Here is a 13,245-nt window from a genome sequence, read left to right as displayed (position 1 = left end):
CTGCTGAATCCACACATGAGTTTAACTCTTTCAGGTGAATGCACACATTGACAACCATTCAGTTAGATAGCTCCGTTTCGGTTTTCGAAGCAGATATTTCTCTGTACAGCCTGTGGTTCCATTTACTCGGGCATATCCCAACGCAGCTACTAGAAGAAACTTGTTTCTAACTCGCTGAATCTAAACATAGATTGAACTCACTTAGTTGAACGAACGCACAGCATAGCAGTTTCAAGGAAACGTGTCTCCTGAGTTTTAGACGAAGTCTTCCTGCTGTTTCGTACCTATGCATTTGTTAGGCTGGAAATGCCAGTTTTGGTGATTGTGCACAGAAAGGGTTTGCAAGCTGCTGAATCCACACATGAGTTTAACTCTTTCAGTTGAATGCAGACATTGACAACCATTCAGTTAGATTCCTCCGTTTTGGTTTTAGAAGCAGATGTTTCTCTGTACAGCCTATGGTCCCATTCACTCGGGAATATTCAAACGCAGCTACTAGAAGAAACGTGTTTCTAACTCGCTGAATCTAAACATAAATTCAACTCTCTTAGGTGAACGAACGCACAGCAGAGCAGTTTCAAGGAAACGTTTCTCCTGAGTTTTAGACGAAGTCTTACTGCTGTTTCTTGCATTTGGCAGTATTGGGCTGGAAATGCCTGTTTTGGGATTCTGCACAGAAAGGGTTTGCAAACTGCTGAATCCACACATGAGTTTAACTCTTTCAGGTGAATGCACACATTGACAACCATTCAGTTAGATAGCTCCGTTTTGGTTTTCGAAGCAGATATTTCTCTGTACAGCCTGTGGTTCCATTCACTCGGGAATATCCCAACGCAGCTACTAGAAGAAACTTGTTTCTAACTCGCTGAATCTAAACATAGATTCAACTCTCTTAGGTGAACGAACACACAGCATAGCAGTTTCAAGGAAACGTGTCTCCTGAGTTTTAGACGAAGTCTTAGTGCTGTTTCGTACCTATGCCTTTATTAGGCTGGAAATACCATTTTTGGTGATTCTGCACAGAAAGGGTTTGCAAACTGCTGAATCCACACATGAGTTTAACTCTGTCAGTTGAATGCACACATTGACAACCATTCAGTTAGATAGCTCCGTTTTGGTTTTAGAAGCAGATATTTCTCTGTACAGCCTATGGTCCCATTCACTCGGGAATATGCCAACACAGCTCCTAGAAGAAACGTGTTTCTAACTCGCTGCATCTAAACATAGATTCAACTCTATTAGGTGAACGAACGCACAGCAGAGCAGTTTCAAGGAAACGTTTCTCCTGAGTTTTAGATGAAGTCTTACTGCTGATTCGTACCAATGCCATTATTAGGCTGGAAATGCCAGTTTTGGGATTCTGCACAGAAAGGGTTTGCAAACTGCTGAATCCACACATGAGTTTAACTCTGTCAGTTGAATGCACACTTTGACAACCATTCAGTTAGATAGCTTCGTTTTGGTTTTAGGAGCAGATGTTTCTCTGTACACCCTATGGTCCCATTCACTCGGGAATATCCCAACGCAGCTCCTAGAAGTAACGTGTTTCTAACTCGTTGAAAGTAAACATAGATTCAACTCTCTTAGGTGAACTAACGCACAGCAGAGCAGTTTCAAGGAAACGTTTCTCCTGAGATGTAGACGAAGTCTTACTGCTGTTTCGTGCATTTGGCGGTATTGGGCTGGAAATGCCAGTTTTGGGATTCTGCACAGAAAGGGTTTGCAAACTGCTGAATCCACACATGAGTTTAACTCTGCCAGTTGAATGCACACATTGACAACCATTCAGTTAGATAGCTCCGTTTTGGTTTTAGAAGCAGATATTTCTCTGTACAGCCTATGGTCCCATTCACTCGGGAATATGCCAACACAACTCCTAGAAGAAACGTGTTTCTAACTCGCTGCATCTAAACATACATTCAACTCTATTAGGTGAACGAACGCACAGCAGAGCAGTTTCAAGGTAACGTTTCTCCTGAGTTTTAGACGAAATCTTACTACTGTTTCGTGCATTTGGCGGTATTGGGCTGGAAATGTCAATTTTGGTATTCTGCAAAGAAAGGGTTTGCAAACTGCTGAATCCACACATGAGTTTAACTCTGTCAGTTGAATGCACACATTGACAACCATTCAGTTAGATAGCTTCGTTTTGGTTTTAGAAGCAGATGTTTCTCTGTACAGCCTATGGTCCCATTCACTCGGGAATATTCAAACGCAGCTACTAGAAGAAACGTGTTTCTAACTCGCTGAATCTAAACATAGATTCAACTCTCTTAGGTGAACGAACGCACAGCAGAGCAGTTTCAAGGAAACGTTTCTCCTGAGTTTTAGAGGATGTCTTACTGCTGTTTCTTGCATTTGGCAGTATTTTGCTGGAAATGCCAGTTTTGGGATTCTGCACAGAAAGGATTTGCAAACTGCTGAATCCACACATGAGTTTATCTCTGTCAGTTGAATGCACACATTGACAACCATTCAGTTACATAGCTTCATTTTGGTTTTCGAAGCAGATGTTTCTCTGTACAGCCAATGGTCCCATTCACTCGGGAATATCCCAACGCAGCTCCTAGAAGAAACGTGTTTCTAACTCGCTGAATCTAAACATAGATTCAACTCTCTTAGGTGAACGAATGCACAGCAGAGCAGTTTCCAGGAAACGTTTCTCCTGAGTTTTAGACGAAGTCTTACTGCTGTTTCGTTCCAAAGCCTTTATTAGGCTGGAAATGCCAGTTTTGGGATTCTGCACAGAAAGGGTTTGCAAACTGCTGAATCCACACATGAGTTTAACTCTGTCAGTTGAATGCACACTTTGACAACCATTCAGTTAGATAGCTTCGTTTTGGTTTTAGAAGCAGATGTTTCTCTGTACACCCTATGGTCTCATTCACTCGGGAATATCCCAACGCAGCTACTAGAAGAAACTTGTTTCTAACTCGCTGAATCTAAACATAGATTCAACTCTCTTAGGTCAACGAACGCACAGCATAGCAGTTTGAGGGAATCGTGTCTCCTGAGTTTTAGACGAAGTCTTAGTGCTGTTTCGTACCTATGCCTTTATTAGGCTGGAAATACCAGTTTTGGTGATTCTGCACAGAAAGGGTTTGCAAACTGCTGAATCCACACATGAGTTTAACTCTGTCAGTTGAATGCACACATTGACAACCATTCAGTTAGATAGCTCCGTTTTGGTTTTAGAAGCAGATATTTCTCTGTACAGCCTATGGTCCCATTCACTCGGGAATATGCCAACACAGCTCCTAGAAGAAACGTGTTTCTAACTCGCTGCATCTAAACATAGATTCAACTCTATTAGGTGAACGAACGCACAGCAGAGCAGTTTCAAGGAAACGTTTCTCCTGAGTTTTAGATGAAGTCTTACTGCTGATTCGTACCTATGCCATTATTAGGCTGGAAATGCCAGTTTTGGGATTCTGCACAGAAAGGGTTTGCAAACTGCTGAATCCACACATGAGTTTAACTCTGTCAGTTGAATGCACACATTGACAATCATTCAGTTAGATAGCTTCGTTTTGGTTTTAGAAGCAGATGTTTCTCTGTACAGCCTATGGTCCCATTCACTCGGGAATATCCCAACGCAGCTCCTAGAAGAAATGTGTTTCTAACTCGCTGGATCTAAACATAGATTCAACTCTCTTAGGTGAACGAAGGCACAGCAGAGCAGTTTCCAGGAAACGTTTCTCCTGAGTTTTAGACAAAGTCTTACTGCTGTTTCGTTCCAAAGCCTTTATTAGGTAGGAAATGCCAGTTTTGGGATTCTGCACATAAAGGGTTTGCAAACTGCTGAATCCACACATGAGTTTAACTCTGTCAGTTGAATGCACACTTTGACAACCATTCAGTTATATAGCTTCGTTTTGGTTTTAGAAGCAGATGTTTCTCTGTACACCCTAGGGTCCCATTCACTCGGGAATATCCCAACGCAGCTCCTAGAAGTAACGTGTCTCTAACTCGTTGAAAGTAAACATAGATTCAACTCTCTTAGGTGAATTAACGCACAGCAGAGCAGTTTCAAGGAAACGTTTCTCCTGAGTTTTAGACGAAGTCTTACTGCTGTTTCGTGCATTTGGCGGTATTGGGCTGGAAATGCCAGTTTTGGGATTCTGCACAGAAAGGGTTTGAAAACTGCTGAATCCACACATGAGTTTAACTCTGTCAGTTGAATGCACACATTAAAAATCATTCAGTTAGATAGCTTCGTTTTGGTTTTAGAAGCAGATGTTTCTCTGTACAGCCTATGGTCCCATTCACTCGGGAATATTCAAATTCAGCTCCTAGAAGAAACGTGTTTCTAACTCGCTGAATCTAAACATAGATTCAACTCTCTTAGGTGAACCAACGCACAGCAGAGCAGTTTCAAGGAAACGTTTCTCCTGAGTTTTAGACGAAGTCTTACTGCTGTTACTTGCATTTGGCGGTATTGGGCTGGAAATGCCAGTTTTGGGATTCTGCACAGAAAGGGTTTGCAAACTGCTGAATCCACACATGAGTTTAACTCTTTCAGGTGAATGCACACATTGACAACCATTCAGTTAGATAGCTCCGTTTCGGTTTTCGAAGCAGATATTTCTCTGTACAGCCTGTGGTTCCATTTACTCGGGCATATCCCAACGCAGCTACTAGAAGAAACTTGTTTCTAACTCGCTGAATCTAAACATAGATTGAACTCTCTTAGTTGAACGAACGCACAGCATAGCAGTTTCAAGGAAACGTGTCTCCTGAGTTTTAGACGAAGTCTTAGTGCTGCTTCGTACCTATGCCTTTATTAGGCTGGAAATACCAGTTGTGGTGATTCTGCACAGAAAGGGTTGGCAAACTGCTGAATCCACACATGAGTTTAACTCTGTCAGTTGAATGCACACATTGACAACCATTCAGTTAGATAGCTCCGTTTTGGTTTTAGAAGCAGATATTTTTCTGTACAGCCTGGGGTCCCATTCACTCGGGAATATCCCAACACAGCTACTGGAAGAAACTTGTTTCTAACTCGCTGAATCTAAACATAGATTCAACTCCCTTAGGTGAAGGAACGCACAGCAGAGCAGTTTCAAGGAAACGTTTCTCCTGAGTTTTAGACGAAGTCTTCCTGCTGTTTCGTACCTATGCATTTATTAGGCTGGAAATGCCAGTTTTGGTGATTGTGCACAGAAAGGGTTTGCAAACTGCTGAATCCACACATGAGTTTAACTCTGTCAGTTGAATGCACACATTGACAACCATTCAGTTAGATAGCTCCGTTTTGGTTTTAGAAGCAGATATTTCTCTGTACAGCCTATGGTCCCATTCACTCGGGAATATGCCAACACAGCTCCTAGAAGAAACGTGTTTCTAACTCGCTGCATCTAAACATAGATTCAACTCTATTAGGTGAACGAACGCACAGCAGAGCAGTTTCAAGGAAACGTTTCTCCTGAGTTTTAGATGAAGTCTTACTGCTGATTCGTACCAATGCCATTATTAGGCTGGAAATGCCAGTTTTGGGATTCTGCACAGAAAGGGTTTGCAAACTGCTGAATCCACACATTAGTTTAACTCTGTCAGTTGAATGCACACTTTGACAACCATTCAGTTAGATACGTTCGTTTTGGTTTTAGGAGCAGATGTTTCTCTGTACACCCTATGGTCCCATTCACTCGGGAATATCCCAACGCAGCTCCTAGAAGTAACGTGTTTCTAACTCGTTGAAAGTAAACATAGATTCAACTCTCTTAGGTGAACTAACGCACAGCAGAGCAGTTTCAAGGAAACGTTTCTCCTGAGATTTAGACGAAGTCTTACTGCTGTTTCGTGCATTTGGCGGTATTGGGCTGGAAATGCCAGTTTTGGGATTCTGCACAGAAAGGGTTTGCAAACTGCTGAATCCACACATGAGTTTAACTCTGCCAGTTGAATGCACACATTGACAACCATTCAGTTAGATAGCTCCATTTTGGTTTTAGAAGCAGATATTTCTCTGTACAGCCTATGGTCCCATTCACTCGGGAATATGCCAACACAACTCCTAGAAGAAACGTGTTTCTAACTCGCTGCATCTAAACATACATTCAACTCTATTAGGTGAACGAACGCACAGCAGAGCAGTTTCAAGGTAACGTTTCTCCTGAGTTTTAGACGAAATCTTACTACTGTTTCGTGCATTTGGCGGTATTGGGCTGGAAATGTCAATTTTGGTATTCTGCACAGAAAGGGTTTGCAAACTGCTGAATACACACATGAGTTTAACTCTGTCAGTTGAATGCACTCATTGACAACCATTCAGTTAGATAGCTTCGTTTTGGTTTTAGAAGCAGATGTTTCTCTGTACAGCCTATGGTCCCATTCACTCGGGAATATTCAAACGCAGCTACTAGAAGAAACGTGTTTCTAACTCGCTGAATCTAAACATAGATTCAACTCTCTTAGGTGAACGAACGCACAGCAGAGCAGTTTCAAGGAAACGTTTCTCCTGAGTTTTAGACGAAGTCTTACTGCTGTTTCTTGCATTTGGCACCATTGCGCTGGAAATGCCAGTTTTGGGATTCTGCACAGAAAGGATTTGCAAACTGCTGAATCCACACATGAGTTTATCTCTGTCAGTTGAATGCACACATTGACAACCATTCAGTTAGATAGCTTCATTTTGGTTTTCGAAGCAGATGTTTCTCTGTACAGCCAATGGTCCCATTCACTCGGGAATATCCCAACGTAGCTCCTAGAAGAAACGTGTTTCTAACTCGCTGAATCTAAACATAGATTCAACTCTCTTAGGTGAACGAATGCACAGCCGAGCAGTTTCCAGGAAACGTTTCTCCTGAGTTTTAGACGAAGTCTTACTGCTGTTTCGTTCCAAAGCCTTTATTAGGCTGGAAATGCCAGTTTTGGGATTCTGCACAGAAAGGGTTTGCAAACTGCTGAATCCACACATGAGTTTAACTCTGTCAGTTGAATGCACACTTTGACAACCATTCAGTTAGATAGCTTCGTTTTGGTTTTAGGAGCAGATGTTTCTCTGTACACCCTATGGTCCCATTCACTCGGGAATATCCCAACGCAGCTCCTAGAAGTAACGTGTTTCTAACTCGTTGAAAGTAAACATAGATTCAACTCTCTTAGGTGAACTAACGCCCAGTAGAGCAGTTTCAAGGAAACGTTTCTCCTGAGATTTAGACGAAGTCTTACTGCTGTTTCGTGCATTTGGCGGTATTGGGCTGGAAATGCCAGTTTTGGGATTCTGCACAGAAAGGGTTTGCAAACTGCTGAATCCACACATGAGTTTAACTCTGTCAGTTGAATGTACACATTGACAACCATTCAGTTAGATAGCTTCGTTTTGGTTTTAGAAGCAGATGTTTCTCTGTACAGCCTATGGTCCCATTCACTCGGGAATATTCAAATTCAGCTCCTAGAAGAAACGTGTTTCTAACTCGCTGAATCTTAACATAGATTCAACTATCTTAGGTGAATGAACGCACAGTAGAGCAGTTTCAAGGAAACGTTTATCCTGAGTTTTAGACGAAATCTTATTACTGTTTCGTGCATTTGGCGGTATTTGGCTGGAAATGCCAGTTTTGGTATTCTGCACAGAAAGGGTTTGCAAACTGCTGAATCCACACATGAGTTTAACTCTGTCAGTTGAATGCACACATTGACAACCATTCAGATAGATAGCTCCGTTTTGGTTTTAGAAGCAAATATTTCTCTGTACAGCCTATGGTCCCATTCACTCGGGAATATGCCAACACAACTCCTAGAAGAAACGTGTTTCTAACTCGCTGCATCTAAACATAGATTCAACTCTCTTAGGTGAACGAATGCACAGCAGAGCAGTTTCCAGGAAAAGGTTTCTCCTGAGTTTTAGACGAAGTCTTACTGCTGTTTCGTTCCAAAGCCTTTATTAGGCTGGAAATGCCAGTTTTGGGATTCTGCACAGAAAGGGTTTGCTAACTGCTGAATCCACACATTAGTTTAACTCTGTCAGTTGAATGCACACTTTGACAACCATTCAGTTAGATAGCTTCGTTTTGGTTTTAGAAGCAGATGTTTCTCTGTACAGCCTATGGTCCCATTCACTCGGGAATATTCAAATTCAGCTCCTGGAAGAAACGTGTTTCTAACTCGCTGAATCTAAACATAGATTCAACTCTCTTAGGTGAACGAACGCACAGCAGAGCAGTTTCAAGGAAACGTTTCTCCTGAGTTTTAGACGAAGTCTTACTGCTGTTTCTTGCATTTGGCGGTATTGGGCTGGAAATGCCAGTTTTGGGATTCTGCACAGAAAGGGTTTGCAAACTGCTGAATCCACACATGAGTTTAACTCTGTCAGTTGAATGCACACATTGACAACCATTCAGTTAGATAGCTTCGTTTTGGTTTTAGAAGCAGATGTTTCTCTGTACAGCCTATGGTCCCATTCACTCGGGAATATTCAAATTCAGCTCCTAGAAGAAACGTGTTTCTAGCTCGCTGAATCTAAACATAGATTCAACTCTCTTAGGTGAACCAACGCACAGCAGAGCAGTTTCAAGGAAACGTTTCTCCTGAGTTTTAGACGAAGTCTTACTGCTGTTACTTGCATTTGGCGGTATTGGGCTGGAAATGCCAGTTTTGGGATTCTGCACAGAAAGGGTTTGCAAACTGCTGAATCCACACATGAGTTTAACTCTTTCAGGTGAATGCACACATTGACAACCATTCAGTTAGATAGCTCCGTTTCGGTTTTCGAAGCAGATATTTCTCTGTACAGCCTGTGGTTCCATTTACTCGGGCATATCCCAACGCAGCTACTAGAAGAAACTTGTTTCTAACTCGCTGAATCTAAACATAGATTGAACTCTCTTAGTTGAACGAACGCACAGCATAGCAGTTTCAAGGAAACGTGTCTCCTGAGTTTTAGACGAAGTCTTAGTGCTGTTTCGTACCTATGCATTTATTAGGCTGGAAATGCCAGTTTTGGTGATTCTGCACAGAAAGGGTTTGCAAACTGCTGAATCCACACATGAGTTTAACTCTGTCAGTTGAATGCACACATTGACAACCATTCAGTTAGATAGCTCCGTTTTGGTTTTAGAAGCAGATATTTTTCTGTACAGCCTGTGGTCCCATTCACTCGGGAATATCCCAACACAGCTACTGGAAGAAACTTGTTTCTAACTCGCTGAATCTAAACATAGATTCAACTCCCTTAGGTGAAGGAACGCACAGCAGAGCAGTTTCAAGGAAACGTTTCTCCTGAGTTTTAGACGAAGTCTTCCTGCTGTTTCGTACCTATGCATTTATTAGGCTGGAAATGTCAGTTTTGGTGATTGTGCACAGAAAGGGTTTGCAAGCTGCTGAATCCACACATGAGTTTAACTCTTTCAGTTGAATGCAGACATTGACAACCATTCATTTAGATAGCTCCGTTTTGGTTTTAGAAGCAGATGTTTCTCTGTACAGCCTATGGTCCCATTCACTCGGGAATATTCAAACGCAGCTACTAGAAGAAACGTGTTTCTAACTCGCTGAATCTAAACATAGATTCAACTCTCTTAGGTGAACGAACGCACAGCAGAGCAGTTTCAAGGAAACGTTTCTCCTGAGTTTTAGACGAAGTCTTACTGCTGTTTCTTGCATTTGGCAGTATTGGGCTGGAAATGCCTGTTTTGGGATTCTGCACAGAAAGGGTTTGCAAACTGCTGAATCCACACATGAGTTTAACTCTTTCAGGTGAATGCACACATTGACAACCATTCAGTTAGATAGCTCCGTTTTGGTTTTCGAAGCAGATATTTCTCTGTACAGCCTGTGGTTCCATTCACTCGGGAATATCCCAACGCAGCTCCTAGAAGTAACGTGTTTCTAACTCGTTGAAAGTAAACATAGATTCAACTCTCTTAGGTGAACTAAAGCACAGCAGAGCAGTTTCAAGGAAACGTTTCTCCTGAGATTTAGACGAAGTCTTACTGCTGTTTCGTGCATTTGGCGGTATTGGGCTGGAAATGCCAGTTTTGGGATTCTGCACAGAAAGGGTTTGCAAACTGCTGAATCCACACATGAGTTTAACTCTGCCAGTTGAATGCACACATTGACAATCATTCAGTTAGATAGCTCCGTTTTGGTTTTAGAAGCAGATATTTCTCTGTACAGCCTATGGTCCCATTCACTCGGGAATATGCCAACACAACTCCTAGAAGAAACGTGTTTCTAACTCGCTGCATCTAAACATAGATTCAACTCTATTAGGTGAACGAACGCACAGCAGTGCAGTTTCAAGGTAACGTTTCTCCTGAGTTTTAGAGGAAATCTTACTACTGTTTCGTGCATTTGGCGGTATTGGGCTGGAAATGTCAGTTTTGGTATTCTGCACAGAAAGGGTTTGCAAACTGCTGAATCCACACATGAGTTTAACTCTGTCAGTTGAATGCACACATTGACAACCATTCAGTTAGATAGCTTCGTTTTGGTTTTAGAAGCAGATGTTTCTCTGTACAGCCTATGGTCCCATTCACTCGGGAATATTCAAACGCAGCTACTAGAAGAAACGTGTTTCTAACTCGCTGAATCTAAACATAGATTCAACTCTCTTAGGTGATCGCACGCACAGCAGAGCAGTTTCAAGGAAACGTTTCTCCTGAGTTTTAGACGAAGTCTTTCCGCTGTCTCTTGCATTTGGCAGTATTGGGCTGGAAATGCCAGTTTTGGGATTCTGCACAGAAAGGGTTTGCAAACTGCTGAATCCACACATGAGTTTAACTCTGTCAGTTGAATGCACACATTGACAACCATTCAGTTAGATAGCTCCGTTTTGGTTTTCGAAGCAGATATTTCTCTGTACAGCCTATGGTCCCATTCACTCCGGAATATTCAAATTCAGCTCCTAGAAGAAACGTGTTTCTAACTCGCTGAATCTTAACATAGATTCAACTATCTTAGGTGAACGAACGCACAGTAGAGCAGTTTCAAGGAAACGTTTCTCCTGAGTTTTAGACGAAATCTTACTACTGTTTCGTGCATTTGGCGGTATTGGGCTGGAAATGTCAATTTTGGTATTCTGCACAGAAAGGGTTTGCAAACTGCTGAATCCACACATGAGTTTAACTCTGTCAGTTGAATGCACACATTGACAACCATTCAGTTAGATAGCTTCGTTTTGGTTTTAGAAGCAGATGTTTCTCTGTACAGCCTATGGTCCCATTCACTCGGGAATATTCAAACGCAGCTACTAGAAGAAACGTGTTTCTAACTCGCTGAATCTAAACATAGATTCAACTCTCTTAGGTGAACGAACGCACAGCAGAGCAGTTTCAAGGAAACGTTTCTCCTGAGTTTTAGACGATGTCTTACTGCTGTTTCTTGCATTTGGCAGTATTTTGCTGGAAATGCCAGTTTTGGGATTCTGCACAGAAAGGATTTGCAAACTGCTGAATCCACACATGAGTTTATCTCTGTCAGTTGAATGCACACATTGACAACCATTCAGTTACATAGCTTCATTTTGGTTTTCGAAGCAGATGTTTCTCTGTACAGCCAATGGTCCCATTCACTCGGGAATATCCCAACGCAGCTCCTAGAAGAAACGTGTTTCTAACTCGCTGAATCTAAACATAGATTCAACTATCTTAGGTGAACGAATGCACAGCAGAGCAGTTTCCAGGAAACGTTTCTCCTGAGTTTTAGACGAAGTCTTACTGCTGTTTCGTTCCAAGGCCTTTATTAGGCTGGAAATGCCAGTTTTGGGATTCTGCACAGAAAGGGTTTGCAAACTGCTGAATCCACACATGAGTTTAACTCTGTCAGTTGAATGCACACTTTGACAACCATTCAGTTAGATAGCTTCGTTTTGGTTTTAGAAGCAGATGTTTCTCTGTACACCCTATGGTCTCATTCACTCGGGAATATCCCAACGCAGCTACTAGAAGAAACTTGTTTCTAACTCGCTGAATCTAAACATAGATTCAACTCTCTTAGGTCAACGAACACACAGCATAGCAGTTTGAGGGAATCGTGTCTCCTGAGTTTTAGACGAAGTCTTAGTGCTGTTTCGTACCTATGCCTTTATTAGGCTGGAAATACCAGTTTTGGTGATTCTGCACAGAAAGGGTTTGCAAACTGCTGAATCCACACATGAGTTTAACTCTGTCAGTTGAATGCACACATTGACAACCATTCAGTTAGATAGCTCCGTTTTGGTTTTAGAAGCAGATATTTCTCTGTACAGCCTATGGTCCCATTCACTCGGGAATATGCCAACACAGCTCCTAGAAGAAACGTGTTTCTAACTCGCTGCATCTAAACATAGATTCAACTCTATTAGGTGAACGAACGCACAGCAGAGCAGTTTCAAGGAAACGTTTCTCCTGAGTTTTAGATGAAGTCTTACTGCTGATTCGTACCTATGCCATTATTAGGCTGGAAATGCCAGTTTTGGGATTCTGCACAGAAAGGGTTTGCAAACTGCTGAATCCACACATGAGTTTAACTCTGTCAGTTGAATGCACACATTGACAATCATTCAGTTAGATAGCTTCGTTTTGGTTTTAGAAGCAGATGTTTCTCTGTACAGCCTATGGTCCCATTCACTCGGGAATATCCCAACGCAGCTCCTAGAAGAAACGTGTTTCTAACTCGCTGGATCTAAACATAGATTCAACTCTCTTAGGTGAATGAACGCACAGCAGAGCAGTTTCAAGGAAACGTTTCTCCTGAGTTTTAGACGATGTCTTACTGCTGTTTCTTGCATTTGGCAGTATTGCGCTGGAAATGCCAGTTTTGGGATTTTGCACAGAAAGGATTTGCAAACTGCTGAATCCACACATGAGTTTATCTCTGTCAGTTGAATGCACACATTGACAACCATTCAGTTAGATAGCTTCATTTTGGTTTTCGAAGCAGATGTTTCTCTGTACAGCCAATGGTCCCATTCACTCGGGAATATCCCAACGCAGCTCCTAGAAGAAACGTGTTTCTAACTCGCTGAATGTAAACATAGATTCAACTCTCTTAGGTGAATGAAGGCACAGCAGAGCAGTTTCCAGGAAACGTTTCTCCTGAGTTTTAGACAAAGTCTTACTGCTGTTTCGTTCCAAAGCCTTTATTAGGCAGGAAATGCCAGTTTTGGGATTCTGCACATAAAGGGTTTGCAAACTGCTGAATCCACACATGAGTTTAACTCTGTCAGTTGAATGCACACTTTGACAACCATTCAGTTATATAGCTTCGTTTTGGTTTTAGAAGCAGATGTTTCTCTGTACACCCTAGGGTCCCATTCAC

The sequence above is a fragment of the Aotus nancymaae genome, unplaced genomic scaffold (assembly GCF_030222135.1).
Source record: "Aotus nancymaae isolate 86718 unplaced genomic scaffold, 86718_ANA_hifiasm-v0.15.2.pri h1tg000073l, whole genome shotgun sequence".
Lineage (NCBI taxonomy): Eukaryota > Metazoa > Chordata > Mammalia > Primates > Aotidae > Aotus > Aotus nancymaae.
This window is presented reverse-complemented; position numbering follows the sequence as displayed.